Here is a 12,994-nt window from a genome sequence, read left to right on the forward strand (position 1 = left end):
CTGGTCTTCGTACATGGACTCCACGTGCGGCTTGTGCAGCTCAACACAGACTTTTTCCAGATCCAGTGTTACTGCACCTGCTGCACTGAAGACCAGACTTGCTGTGGATCCCCTCCACAAAGCTCACAGTAGACAAATAGAACACATTTGTTGAAAATAAGAGAAGGGGTGTTCAGTTGACTGCAGTGTGCGAATTGCTAAATATTAAAAAACAGACCTTTTAAAATGCAAGCACACCCTGATACAAGGCCTGTCTTGAAACTGTAAAGGTTTTTCTCATGGTGAAAAATTACATATTGTAGGGTTCTTGAGCTCAGTTGTGGAAAATGGAAGTGTCCCCTTCATAATAATAATCAGAATAATAAAATCCCATGTATGAGGTCCTATGTAGGTATACTTATGTTCTATATTAGAGTGTAACACAAATGATGGCCACTATGCTGGCTGCAAACAGTTCTCACTCCCATATCCTTACTCATCATATACTATGTACATCAAACATCTGTCTCAAAATATGCAGTCTTTGTTTTTCCTGGCAAATACATGAGCTACTGAACAGTCAAAGACTATCAGGTCATTTACTTCCAATGACCCGTCATTCAGCACCACCACTGTTCAGTTCATTCTGTTAGCAACCATATCCAAGTGTGGGAGGCCTGTCGAGCTCTTGGAACAAGTGAAGGATGAAGCCATGTGTGAATAGAGCTCATATATATATATATATATATATATATATATATATATATATATATATATATATCAAAAAAATTGTGTGTGTGTGTGTGTGTGAATCCTGTTTCTATATTTCTAGTCTGCCTGTGATGGTGTGGCTTCCCCAAGCTTTTCTTGTCAACTAGTGTGTTGTGTTTGGGTCCAAATATACGACCTGTTACAACTGTGTGAAAACTTACAAATAAAAATATTTGTAATGCTGCTAATCTGATGTTTTCTCACTTTTTTTTATTGACTTTCTTTATTGGAAGCAATTTCACAGGCAGCAATGTGCCAGTGCAAAGTGACAGACAGGACTTCCATTCTTTCATTTTTTTCTTTTTATCCCTCCCACAATCCCACCCTATCCGAAAGAAGACAATTCTTGATGTAAATCCAATATTGACATGTGAACAGTACAGAATACATACAACAAATAAATAAGGAAAATATTGAAATAAGTAAGAAAATAAAATAGAATTTGAAAAATTAGGGGGAAAAAAAAAAAAGGGGGGGGGGGGGCATTTATCACAATCAGGTAGAGATGTCAGGGTTTCAACATAATGTATGAGAGGTCTCCAAGTTATTTCAAATGACTTTAAGGAGCCACTGAGGGAAAATCTAAGCTTTTCAAGTCTAATGGACAGAAACAGCTCTTTCATCCCCCTGCTATGAGATGGAGGTGGAGGGAGTTTCAGTTGAGTATGAGACGCCAACAGAGTGGCAAAGACAAGAACAGTCTGTGTGACTATAGAGGTAAAAGGCTGCGGGGGGGCACCAAACAGAGCCAATAGAGCACAGGTGTCAAACATACGGCCCGGGGGCCAAAACCAGCCCACCAAAGAGTCCAATCCAGCCTGTGGGATGAATTTGTGAAATGCAAAAATTCACACTCAAGATATTAACAGTCAATTGTTTTACTTTAGGGGCCATATAAAGCCCTACTTCAGTCTCAGGTGGGTCAGATCAGTAAAATACTACCACAAAAACCTACAAATAATGACAATTCCAAATTTTTCCTCTGTTTTAGTGTAAAAAAAAAAGTGAAATTACATGAAAATGTGTAAATTTACACACTAGCCTTTAACAAAAAATATGAAAAACTAGAAATGTGTTTAGAGAAGTAAGTGCAATTTTACTAATATTCTGCCACTTACTAAAAAATATTTTGTAAATTTGCAGATCCATTGTGATCTGTAAGTTGTAATGCACATTTACAAATGATAAGCAGAGGCAAAATATAGTCAAAACTGCACTTATTTTTCTTAATAAATGTCAGTTTTTTTCATGGTTGTTCATGTTATTCACATTTTTAAAGGACAGTTTATAGATGTGAACATTTCCATAATGTAATTTTACTTTTTTTCATTATAGAACACATTGAAATGTTTGGAGTTGGCATTATTTATATATTATTATGTTATTAATTTACTGGTCCGGCCCACTTCAGATCATACTGGGAGCAGTGGCGATTTCTCATAGACTGAAATTATGAAAATTAAATGGTTAAATATGTACGGTTGTGTTGACATTTTATTGACTACAAATGTGTTAGAACACATTCATCTCAAAGATGAGTTCGTTCAGAATCAGCTTTATCACAAATCAATGGACGTGATGTTGTTCACTTCTCCTCCATTCCCATTGCGCTTGTTTTCTCATTCGGTCTCTGCTCAGTGCATTTGCCTGTGGAAGCCGGGCGTCTCTGGGCTTCAATGGGACTGAGTGGAACAGTTTTTTTCATTGCCTCAAAACTGGACTGTAATTGGATAAATGCCACGATGTTGTCCCGCCCCCAGACGCCGGACGTCTCTGGGGGTGAATGGAGCTGTGGGCGGAGCTCGGCCGGGCTGGACGCCAGAATCCCACATGCTGATTGGATGATCAGTCGAAAGACTGAATCCCGTTTGATTGACAGCTATTTTCAGATCTATTCCTTCACTGACACAGTTCAGTTTAATACCGCCGCGCATTCTTCTGTGAAATGGAGAGAGAAACCACTACGAAATTACTCGTTCATTTCTTGCACTGTAAATAAAACACACTCATTGTACTTCCTTGTTTCAATTGAACATAATTTCAGCGTTTTCTTGTTTCAGTTACATAATTTAATCATTTTTTGTTCGAGTTGAATATCGTTTTGTAGATAGTTAAATCAATCAAACTGTCGGCTAGGTCGGAGTGAAAGGAGCATCTGTTGTTTAAAAAGGCTGAAGTCTTACACCCACAACACAATGGGCCAAGGCAATCTAAGCAGAGAGGACACTGGTCCAGTCCCTGGAAAAGACGCCTTCTTGGTACGATAAGGTCACTGACCATTTTCTTAAAAAGGAACGGAGGGCCGAATTTATGTTTAAATAACTTGATAATTTTTTTTTTTTTGATGCAAGCCAACAATGAACTTCCCCTGTCTGAAAGACGAGCAGCCGCCACTGATTGGGAGGATGTGGCCCCTGAACTAAAATGAGTTTGACATCCCTGCAATAGAGGATCAGGAGCAATATCATATACCGTGTTAAGACCAAAATGTGGCAAGCCTGGGACAGAACCAGAACATATGGGAATGGTCGGCTGGAGATTGTTTGCACTTATTACATGAGTCAGATACATTGGGGTACATCTGAGACAGCCTCAAATTAGTGTAGTGAGCTTTGTGTACAACTTTACACTGGAGGAGACCATGCTTCGCACAGATTGAAGAGGAGTGAACTAACCATAAGACCTGTTGCCAATAATCATCAGGCAGTGTGATTCCAAGCTCTTGCTCCCAAGAGTCCTTGGGGCCAGACGTTGGGTTGTCAGTACTGGAACTGATTAGGCTGTAAATGCTACAAATTAGCCGCTTTTATTCAGGATTAAGAGCCAATAATGAATCAACCAGAATTTCCAGGGGTCAACGAGGGAAGTTGGGGTTCTGATTCTGAATAAAATGCCTTTTCTGAAAAACCGAAATGGGTGGGATTTTGGCAAGTCAAATTTCTTTAAGAGCTCATAAAAGGACCCAAAAGTCCCTCAGTTGTAAAGGTCCTTAAATATAGTTATCCTTTTGTCAAACCAAGTCTGAAAAGTCCAATCAGTGCAAGAGGGAATAAACAGGTGATTGTTAACCATGGGTGAAACGTTAGCTAACTTCTTAGCAAGAAAAGCTAAGTCTCTATTTAAACCAAGCTTATTACATTTTTATGAGGTAAAATCAATTATTATTTTCCAAGAAGATAAACTCCCTTTGTTTCCATTCTCATTTTATGGTGAATAATAAAGTACAATCAGTGACAGTGTTGTGTAAGTTTACACTTCACATGAACTAGGTCAAAGTTCAGTTCATACAGAACAAAGTAAATTAGTTCATGTTCATAGTTCACCATTTCAATTGAGAACGCTCAGTTCATTTAACAGTTGAAGTGAAGAAAAAATGAGTTTTTCTGTGCTTATCTTTCTAAATAAACCCTCTTCATATTATTGCCCATCACTACTATCCCCAACTGTTGTGAATATTATTTACATCCATTTCATTTATCACGGCTGAGGCAGTAACCCCATATGAACAAGTGTTTTTATCTGGACCTAAAACATTCAGAATCTCCCAAAAAAGGCTGTTCTTCAGTTATAAATATATTAAGTTCAATTCATAGAAAAATAAATGAACTAGTTCATGCCCATCACTGGTCAGTGAAACCTTTGAGGGTAACATAAAAATAACCAGCTGGTAGGCTAGGCTAAACTGTACCTCCTATTATTGAAAATCTGTTTGTGTTGTTTCTACATTCCATAATTTCTTATTTATAGTTAGATATTTGTAGCTTCACCTGAGAGCCCAGATACTATTTTATTGAATTAGAATTTGATTTTATTTACAGAGATACTACGAGGAAAAGGAAAGGGTACAATGACATGAGGCGCTTTTTTGGTGCTAAAAGAGGAAGTAGGAAATACTAGCATGAAGATCTACAGACAGTTACAGTAAAAGTGTTGTAAAGTAAATTAATTAAGACTATATTGTATAATGTGATGTGATTGCACAAATATTCATCCCCTTCAAGTCAATATTTAGTAGATGCACCTTTGGTCATACTCACAGAGCTGGGTCTGCGTGCACAGGTCTCAGTCTGGCTTGTACAGTACAGGCCAAAAGTTTGGACACACCTTCTCATTCTTTGCATTTTCTTTATTTTCATGACTATTTACATTGTAGATTCTCACTGAAGGCATCAAAACTATGAATGAACACATGTGGAATTATGTACTTAACAAAAAAGTGTGAAATAACTGAAAACATCTCTTATATTCTAGTTTCTTCAAAGTAGCCACCCTTAGCTCTGATGACTGTTTTGCACACTCTTGGCATTCTCTTGATGAGCTTCAAGAGGTAGTCACCTGAAATGGTTTCCTAACAGTCTTGAAGAAGTTCCCAGAGATGCTTAGCACTTGTTGGCCCTTTTGCCTTCACTCTGCGGTCCAGCTCACCCCAAACCATCTTGATTGGGTTCAGGTCCGGTGACTGTGGAGGCCAGGTCATCTGGCGCCGCACTCCATCACTCTCCTTCTTGGTCAAATATCCCTCACACAGCCTGGAGGTGTGTTTGGGGTCATTGTCCTGTTGAAACATAAATGATGGTCCAACTAAACGCAAACCGGATGGAATGGCATGTCACTTCAGGATGCTGTGGTAGCCATGCTGATTCAGGTTGCCTTCAATCTTGAATAAATCCCCAACAGCATCACCAGCAAAGCACCCCCACACCATCACACCTCCCCCTCCATGCTTCACGGTGGGAACCAGGCACGTAGCATCCATCCGTTCTCCTTTTCTGCGTCGCAAAAAGACACGGCGGTTGGATCCAAAGATCTCAAATTTGGACTCATCAGACCAAAGCACAGATTTCCACTGGTCTAATGTCCATTCCTTGGGTTTCTTGGCCCAAATAAATCTCTTCTGTTTGTTGCCTCTCCTGAGCAGTGGTTTCCTAGCAGCTATTTGACCATGAAGGCCTGATTCACGCAGTCTCCTCTTAACAGTTGTTGTAGAGATGTGTCTGCTGCTAGAGCTCTGTGTGGTATTCATCTGGTCTCTAATCTGAGCTGCTGTTAATTTGCGATTTCTGAGGCTGGTGACTCAGATGAACTTATCTTCAGCATCAGAGGTGACTCTTGGTCTTCCTTTCCTGGGGCGGTCCTCATGTGAGCCAGTTTCGTTGGAGCGCTTGATGGTTTTGCGACTGCACTTGGGGACACATTCAAAGTTTTTGAAATTTTCTAGACTGACTGACCTTCATTTCTTAAAGTAATGATGGCCACTCGTTTGTCTTTACTTAGCTGATTGGTTCTTGCCATAATATGTATTCTAACAGTTGTCCAATAGGGCTGTCAGCTGTGCATCAACCTGACTTCTGCACAACACAACTGATGGTCCCAACCCCATCAATAAGGCAAGAAATTCCACTAAGTAACCCTGACAAGGCACAGCTATGAAGTGAAAACCATTTCAGGTGACTACCTCTTGATGCTCATCAAGAGAATGCCAAGGGTGTGCAAGGCAGTCATCAGAGCTAAGGGTGGCTACTTTGAAGAAACTAGAATATAAGATATGTTTTCAGTTATTTCACACTTTTTTGTTAAGTACATAATTCCACATGTGTTCATTCATAGTTTTGATGCCTTCAGTGAGAATCTACAATGTAAATAGTCATGAAAATAAAGAAAATGCAAAGAATGAGAAGGTGTGTCCAAACTTTTGGCCTGTACTGTACATCTGAACACAATAATTTTACTTCATTCTTCTTTGTAAAGCTGCCCATGCTCCGTCAGGGTGCACAGGGATCAGGCATGAACAGCCACTTTCAAGTCCACTCACAAATTGTCTATTTGTTTGAGGTCTGGACTCTGTCACCCCAGAACATTCACCTCTGTAAACCATTTCTCTGCAGCTTTCACTGTTTGCTGTGCTCATTGTTTTGATAGAAAACAAACCTCCACACTTGCATTTCTCTGACCAACTGAGCCAGATTTTTGTCAAGGACCTTCCTGTATTTTGCTGCATTAATTTTACCCTTTACCTTACAAGCATTCTAAAGCAAGCTGCAGGGATGCATCTCCACAATATGATGCTGCCACCACACCATAATTCATGATGGGGAAACTGTTTTCGTGGTGATGTGCAGTGTTGGGTGTTATATACTACACTGATCAGTGATGCCAACTTAACACTTTTGTTGCAAGATTTAGCAACTTTTCAGACTACCCATGCAACTTTTTTTTTCTTCTAAAAGTACCCAGCAACAACTGTAGCTACTTTAAAAATTAGTTTTAAAACTTTTAGCAACTTTTGAAAAGTGACTCAAATGCTAAAACACACACATTTTTCCTCTAAATGACACCAGATGATTTTCTCTGTCAGTCATAAAAACACACAGTCTGTGTGTTGCTGTAAGTCAGTGTTAACAACTTAGGCACTTTGTTGGTATATTTAGTGATTTTTCAGACCCCTCTAGAAGCTCTTTATCAAAACAGCCACTAGTGACAAAATCTATCGACTTTTCTGGTGTTATTGGAGACTTTTGGAGATGTGAAAGCTTTGTTTTTTGTCTAAAACAAATCACTGTACTGAAAAAAAATCAGTCCCATTGACGTTGACAGTTTTCTCTATTGTCTCCTTTTGGTCCATTTAGATAATGGTTACAGCAGACTGAAAATTTAAAATGTTTTGGTTAAAAATGTTCATGTTTTACCGTGACTTGTTGTAGGCTCCTATGTGGACCGTACGGTTAAAAACCAAACCAAAGTGAAGAAAACGAAGCGAAAAACTAAACAAATAAATAAATAAACAAGTGGTGCCAGGCACAACAAACTCCACCCCTCACCCGAATTGTAACTTATTTTGGCATCGATCCAGTTGATGTCATTCTGTCTATGGGTGTGCTGATGTCAGCATATCAGTTGCCTCTATATATGTGCCAAGTCTGAAGTAAATTGAAGCAAAATGATGTTTTTATAGACATGTGAAATTTCTCCAATTATAAGTAAATGGGAGAAGAAAATTTTATTAAAAATTCTTAAAAAATTAGAACTTTGACCGACTTTTCCCAAAATGTAATCACATCTATTCTGGGTCACTGGCAATTTATAAACCCAATTTGGTATGAATTCAACCAATAGTTTTGCAGCTACAGACATGTAAAATTTTGCAAATTTTAAGTAAATGGGGGGAAAAAAAAAAAGATGTGAAAAATTCATAAAAAATTGAAACTTTGACCTATGTGTCCCAAAATGTAATGATATCTATTCTGGGCCACTGGCAATGGATTAACACAATTTGGTATGAATTCTACCAAATTTTTTTGCTGCTACAGACATTTGAAATTTTGTCCATTATAAGTAAATGGGAAAAAAAAGATTTTAAAAATTCATAAAAAATTTGAACTTTGACCTGCTGTTCCCAAAATGTAATGACATCTATTCTGGTTAACTAGCAATCTATAAGCCCAATTTGGTATGAATTCAACCAATAGTTTTGCTGAGTGTTAACAAACAAAAAAACAAACCAAACCAAAAACAATATTCCTTGCCTCCTTTTCGGGGGGCGGGGTAATAACCACAGTAACTCCTCCAATGTGTGTGTTCTGGGTCAGTTTAACAGGTGCAACCCTACCTGTCGAGCTGAGCTACCTAGCACTACTGAGCATGCGCAACTCGACAGAACACCGGTCCCCAAGCCCGGATAAAGGAGGAGGGTTGGAATTTGGACAAACAAGCAAGGAACAAACGAAAATTGACAGTGTCTAGTTCATTTGTAGTTCTAAACATATTTGGGGTATTTTTATACAAACTTTTTGTCTCTAACTCAATGTTATTCCTCTACATCGCTCATTACAATTAGATGCACTTTTTTTTTTCCAACTTTATTGAAAATATTTAGGTATACAAGACAAATTTTGAACAAACATCAAGATGTCAAAAAGAAAAAGCATTTGAACAAATAAATTTAAGAAAAAATGTATAGATTTACAGACACAAAGCAGAATAGACAAATAATGTGTGTGTGTGTGTGTGTGTGTGTGTGTGTGTGTGTGTGTGTGTGTATAAACAATATATCGTACAAAAATAAATAAATACATACATCAGAAAGTTCAGTCTATTTTGAAGAATTCTTCATAAATTGCCAGGGTGCTAGTGCTTTTTTTTTTTTTTGTTAAAAAAATAAATTCTTAGGATTTAATATATTTTTCAAATTCCATCAGGAAGATTTTAGAATTTGGGTGTGTTTTGAAAGATGCACATTTACAATTACGAAAATTAGGCAGTGACGTCATTTAACAACTTGTATAAACTTTTGTCCAATTGGAGCACTACAGCTACAGTAGTTTAATTATAGTTATTTCTCTTGTTATTTTGTCGTTAGAGTATTCTTCATTTATAGACATGTCAAAGCCCCCTAGTGGGCCACGTGGGTCGTAGACTATGTAGAAAATGGAAAATAAAGATAAAAACAAAAAACAAAAACCCTGGCCTTAAGCCCCTCCCCTCTGCTGGAGCAGGCCTGGGTTGCACAACACTGCTGGGTTGGCTGCCGCTGAGCTGAGACCCTTCTCCGGGCACTGAGGCGCACATCTTCCTGCCGTTCCTGGATCATTGGTAGGTGCCAGCCGACACTTTAGCACCGATGCACGTCTACCGGACACATAGGTCTGATACCGTGAGAAACAGCACTGACGTCCAGCACCGGTTTGTTTGTGCACGGATGTGTTTGGTCGGAAGTTGTCTGGTCGTCTGTCGGTGAGTAGAGCCGCTGCAAAAGCCTCCAAGCATCAGGACGCGCTGCAGTCTGTGGACACAAAACAGTTGACTGCATCTTTTTTGTCTTTCCCTCTGATGGTGATAGGTTGTATATTAAACTGATCAGCCAACTGTGGACTAATCCATAACCATTTGTCGCCAACTAGCCGGATCCAGTCCGAACCAGATTTGCCAGACCAAAGCAGAAACCTGAAAAGGACTATGATACATATTTATAACCTGATATGTTATCGAAAGGGATGATAACCCCAGAGCCCTAAGCCCTGGAAGCTCAGAAAACACCCTTAATGTGATATTATCTGACCTGACTGTTTTTCAGTGTCGGCACTATAGTCACTGAACAATACAGAAAAAACGAAAATCGTCTATGACAGTCAAATCTGCAGTCAGCAGGGAACAGATGAGCAGAACCAGTAGTATGAGAAGGGTTAGCAGGGTTAGGAACAGGATCAGCAGGATTTCTGGAGCATCTCAACACTGGTCCTATTTTGGTGTTGAAGCTCATGAGGAGACAAGATGTCAACTGAACTGTACTGTGGTAAAGTTTTCCTTACAGCATGTGGTCAGTCCACATATTAGGCTAATCAATAAATAAATCACAATATGGGGGACATATGACAGAACTGAGGTAAATCTCTTAGTTTCCCAGTGTTTTGGAGATTATCCTTTTTAAAACAGCAGTGATATAAAACAGTTTTAGGTGTGTTTATAAAAGTTTTCAACAATTCTAAAAATTAATAACACAGTCAACTCCACTACATTTTATTCTTTTCTTTCTTTTTTTTTTTTTTAATTTTTTTTTAAATTTTTTTTATTTTTTAATTTTTTTTAATTTTGTCAAACTTTGATGCATGACTGCATGCCACAGAATAGAACAATAGAATAAATGTTTATTGTCACTGTTACAGGAACAATGAAAATCAGTTTAGCAGCTGTGTTCTGTTTAGCAAAAGGAAGACTGCATATAAAAACTATAACACATAAATTATACTGAATATATCTAGTGAAAAATACTGACAATATACAAAACTACAAGGAAATGCTGAAAATATTCAAAAGGCCAACTCTATACCACAGATAGAAGAAATAAATACAACATGTAAATAATATATACAAGGAAATAAAGCACATATATAAGGTAAAATTAAAAACAAGGTGCTTGAGTCATGCATACCTGCAGCCCTGCAAAAATAATGACATTTTTCCTATTTGGAAATACACTTGCACATCATAGGTATTTTATATGGATGCAAAATATCTTCACAGTATCCCTGCATGTTATGCTGTTATTTAGGTCATCATCATAGTTTAAAAAAAAATGTCATGCTATTACAATATCAGAGTTATTGGACACTGGAGCTCTTTTGTAAAAGACTTTAATGTGCTCCCTTTGTTTCCTAAAGTGTGTAACCTAAATTGGGTCAGGAATACACATACACTATTTCTATAGTATTTTCTCTATGATTTTTTGACAAAAAATAAACATAAAGACACGAGCAGGCCTTTCATTTATAAACTTGATATGAATAACCTAAATGCTAATGAAAAGAAGAATTCATAAATGACAAAGTTTCTACATTATGACAGGACGGATAAATGCAGGGTTTAAACAGTGTAGTTTTATATTAGTACTATGCTCCAGTATACAGAACAAATCTACATGTCAAGCAACTTCAGATTTCTGATGCAGCAGCATTTGGAACATCTCAACAAATGCTCATTAGAAACCTAAATTGATATTTTAATTTTATTCCATTTAATTTTGTGATTTTAGAGTGTTTTATTGTTATACTAAGTCTCTGCTATAGCTCATGCAGACCAGTGCTATCAGGTTGGGGGTTGATTAGCTCTAGAGTTCAATAACACTGTAGTACAGCGGTGGTTACACAATAGTCTTTTTTTTTTTTATCACTGTCGTTTCATGTTTGATGTCAGCGACCATTAAACCAAACATTTAAAGAAAACAGTACAACAGTGACCAGTGACAAATACAAAGAAATGGAGCAGTCAATGGTTGAAACAATGAACTGGAAAAAACACTAAGTGCCTTCAGGCAAGTGTCTGTATTTTAATAAATGGGAGCAGGAGGCAAAATTTAAGATGTGAGTATTAAAGACAGGTCTGAAAATGGCAAGATATTAATGTTTTCCCTTGAAGTTCTCAGTAGAACAGATGACAGGCCAACTGTTGTTGAACACTGACTGCATATGAAATGATAAATGAATAACTTATCCTCGCTGCACATGGATGTGTATGCTTGAGAGCAACGTACCAATGCATTGCCATATAACGGTCACATGATGCACCAATAGTTGGTACTTCTAAAAGGACTTAGCCTAACCCCCCACACACACATATTTGCTGGACTACTGTGGAAAATCTTAAGAAATATGCCTTTCAGACTAACAGTAAGTTTTGATGGCCTTAAGGGGTTAACTGTAGTTTCTAGAAGAAAATATGTGTTCAAAGGTAAAAACATGATATTGACTCACAGCCAAAAGTTCGATCCTAGCGCTGGCTGGTGGGGGCCTCTGTGTGGAGTTCTCTCAAGGTCAAAACTCCCCATCTAAAATCCACATAGATGTAACTGATGACCAATCACAGGTCAAAATCTGTCAGAAAATGGCCTGAAATCATGGAAGCAGCTGGCCCGTCAGCAGGCACAGGTTTCTCACATCACTGCACAGATTCTGGCTCCAGAGTTCCTCATCACCTTACTTCACCTCACACAGACAACAGTACAGCTCCTGTGTTACTTTATTTAAACACAGGGGGATATGTCCTCCTGTAATGGCTCCAGTGCAGGTGTGGCTGGTCCATAGCGGGAGACTCCATACTTGGAGAAGAAGGGCTATTTAAAAAGTTTGAGCTTAAATATTAGAGCTGAAGCTATCGATTATTTTTGTAATCAATTATCTTATCAATTATTTTCTTCGATTTCATCAAGTGGTTATTTGAATAGGCAAAAAATAGTGAAAATGTGAAACAACTTGTCTTTTATTCCAGAACCAGCTGAAACAACAACCACAAAACGGAGAAAAGTAAAAGGATATATAAAAAAATATGTATATAGAAATAACAACAGTATAAAAGTATATATATAAAAATATATAGATATAAGTCAAATGACATCTATAAACAATGCATGCACTCCAGTCTTCAACACATTTAGATCCAACTAACAACTTAAGATGGAAGTAACATACAACTGAAAAATAAAGACAAATATTTTTAAAGTTTGTGTAAAAGCTTCAAAGTTTAAAGGAGTAAATGATGGTTCCAATAAAGAAAAGTGAACATATAGACATTTTCTGCCTTGTTGGCCCCATCTCTCTTCTGAGCTACGCTCCTTGTAGTTTGTGTTGATTCTGGCGTCATGCAAGTCACAATAAGTATCCATGTGAAACACAACAGTGGAACCAATCTTTAATGGCAGCGAAATTAAGGAAAAAAAGCTTTGATTCAGGAAAATTGTGATCGAATAATTTAAAAA

The 12,994-nt window shown here is 37.8% G+C and overlaps 1 protein-coding gene across 1 annotated transcript in view; it reads left to right on the plus strand.

Moving 5' to 3' along the window:
• Positions 1-9,209: 9,209 nt before the first annotated feature.
• Positions 9,210-12,994, plus strand: part of abat (4-aminobutyrate aminotransferase) — a 39,203-nt gene continuing 35,418 nt past the window's right edge. Inside the window, exon 1 of the mRNA XM_030141057.1 lies at positions 9,210-9,339. The gene's annotated coding sequence lies outside the window, so the exon portion shown is untranslated. The remainder of the gene's footprint in view (positions 9,340-12,994) is intronic.

The sequence above is a fragment of the Sphaeramia orbicularis genome, chromosome 8, assembly GCF_902148855.1.
Source record: "Sphaeramia orbicularis chromosome 8, fSphaOr1.1, whole genome shotgun sequence".
Taxonomy (NCBI): domain Eukaryota; kingdom Metazoa; phylum Chordata; class Actinopteri; order Kurtiformes; family Apogonidae; genus Sphaeramia; species Sphaeramia orbicularis.